Source organism: Pinus tabuliformis, chromosome 8, assembly GCF_031772625.1.
Source record: "Pinus tabuliformis cultivar Carrire ecotype Pingquan chromosome 8, CPIR1, whole genome shotgun sequence".
Taxonomy (NCBI): Eukaryota; Viridiplantae; Streptophyta; class Pinopsida; order Pinales; family Pinaceae; genus Pinus; species Pinus tabuliformis.
Window position 1 is genome coordinate 2,018,992,862 of NC_142294.1, and position 2,862 is coordinate 2,018,995,723.

The window sequence follows — 2,862 nt, forward strand, 5'->3', positions numbered from 1 at the left end:
GGTTACAACATTTAATGTTCATTCGGTTCGAGATCCTCAGCCAAGTGATTTAAACATGGCGTGCTCTCTGGTGTTTGCAGCTGACATTTGCAATCCTGTTTTCCTCTGCTCGTTATGCTTTCCGCACCCATGCTCTGCTCAGGGTGTATGGAAGCCCCTCTGGTTTCTTAACCTGGTTTATTCCGCCTGTGTCTGGTCTATTAACTTGGTTTATTCCGCCTGTGTCTGGTCTATTAACTGGGTTTATTCCGCCTGTGCCTGGTTTCTTAACCTGGTTTATTCCGCCTGTGTCTGGTCTATTAACTTGGTTTATTCCGCATGTGTCTGGTCTATTAACTTGGTTTATTCTGCCTGTGTCTGGTCGCCTTCCCTCCAGTTCCGGTCATCCTATTTACCTAAGCTGCCTGCGCACCCTGCAATGGCTCGACGTCGCGGCGTCCCCCAGCGTGGAAGCAATTCTGGTACTCGTGGAGTTTCTCGGCGTCGCGGTGGCTCTGCCCCTCAAAGCATCACTCCTTTAGCCTCTGCCTCTCCATCCTCTCCGCCCTCTGATCATTCTCGGCCCTCTCTGAATAGTTCCTTTCAAACTACCCGGTTCAGGTTCAGAAGTAGGCTCAATAAGCCTTTAATCTCAGCCACTATCACTGTAATTTTCTCGGAGGAGGAAGATGAGCTTATGAGCTCGGATGACACCTCCAGGGCTTAGTCTCAGTCTCAGGATACGAGCGAATTTCAGGGTGACATGGCTGGAGTAGTCCTCAATGACAATTCCAAGCAGAATGAGGATGGCCTTCAGGAAGCCCCTCAACCCCAGTCAGCTTCACCACAAGAGCAAATTCTTGCTTGTGAACCAGCGCGCTTTTCTGGAAGCGTTCTGAATCTTGTTATTCCCCCAGAAGGCAGTATGATGGGAGCTGAAGACAATGAAATGGTGACCTGGATTGGCTCCCCCAACCAGGAAAACGTGGACGCGACAGGCTCTCCTCCGCAGGATTAAAGACTTCTGGCTTAAATGCCATGACAACAGTCCCTCTTCTGATTTTTGGTACTCAAGTTATGTTTCCATGGTCCTTTCTGTGCATGTCTCAGGCTTCTTTTTGATATCAGCATGAATTGTTACAGTCTTCAGGTCAAAAGTCTGGTTTTGGATCTTTTTGTAATAGCAGCTTTAAAGGATAGTATTTCTGTAAGTGATCAGCTACCTCTGAAGCATAGATCAACTATAGGACAGTCTAGTTTTTTGTCTCTCAAGCTCACTTCAATTCTTGCTTCTAAAACTCTCAATTATGTAAAAGGAATGAAGTTTGCTATCTGCATAAGTCTCTTTGGTGATGGGCAGGCTACGGCCCCCTCAGAGGTTTAATCCTCTCTGTAAATATTTTTATCTTTTTTAATAGAATAGTCTTTATCCAGAAAAAAAATATTCAAAGTAGTATTATTAGTATTATTAATACTAATATTAGTATTTAGTATTAATATTAATATTAATAGAATTACCAAATCTACGACTTATTATTATTAAATTAATATTTACTATTAATAGTACTTGTATTATTAATATTATATATATATATATATATATATATATATATATATATATATATATATTTCTAAGTTAGGCTAATTCTATCACTGGAAAAATATTGTACACTGAGGCCATAGCCTGTGCCTAGCCATGCTTGATAGTTGACAAAAGACAGTAGAAATAGAGTCCGGACTGCCCAAAATGGGAAACCAGTCCAAATCAAAAGATGAGTGCAAATTTAACTTGCTGCCCACACAGTGGAAACCACCAATTATGCATAATCAGTTTTTCAAAATTAAACAAAAAACCATCCAGGGATCCTAAAACTATCAGTTTTTCTTGAACCCCCATTAACTAAGCTAGAAAGCACAATTCCAGTAAGAACCTGAAAAAAAGCAGACACGTGGTAGGCTGTGTGGTGGACCATGTGGCGAACACGTGGCAAGCAAAGTGGCGGACTAGGAGCGAGGCGGAGGCTACAGGTGTTCCTCCACAATGAAGCACCTGTACTCCTCCATTTCGACATCTCCCTCGTGGAGAGCCTCCGTGTCGTCAGGTTGTTGTGCTGGTTGTTCTTCCTCATTGAAACAACAGTAAGGTTCCATCTCTTCTTTTGCCTTCTGGTTTGCTTCCGCCTCCTTCCTTGTTTGTCCCGTTTCCTTCTCAATTTGCCACATCCTTGCTCCGTGGGTGCTTGTCTGAGCCATGTCCAAAGCTGCTTTGTTGTGGCCACCTCCATTAGTGGCCTGCTCCTTAATTGTGCTAGTTTGGCCACCACCTGCAATGGTCTGTCCCTCAATTGCGTACTCCGTCTCATGAAAGCTAATGGAGATAGTGGCAGTGATGAGGGGCCTGTTCATGGAAGAACAGAAGGTGAATTGGGCAGAGTGGAGATGCGTATGAGGATTTGAGGGAGTACCCCTGGGGGGCGAAGCAGGATTGGAGGGACTTCCACTGGGAGGCGAGGCAGGGGTGTCAAATGGTGGTTGTGAGGTTGAAAGCAACCTCTGCCTCTACCACTGCGGGTGTTTGGGTAACACCCTGTAATTTGTTGGGCTAGAGAGGAGGTGGACTTTGAGACCGGGGAAAGTGGGGGACGAGCCAGGCTTCCTCTGCTTCCGCCACGTCAACTGTGCATACGATGATGCATTCTCGTCATGTTGGCTCTAGAAATTTGTGAATTTCTTCCAGAATTGGGCTCAAGGTAATGCAGAGGCTTAGTGAAATTAACGGGCAACTCTGAGGAGGGACTGGCTGTAGAGGCCGAGTGGAAGACATAATGGCAGGCCAGCGTTTGGGAGAAGTGAATTCCTGGGCCTAATTCAATACAGCAGAGG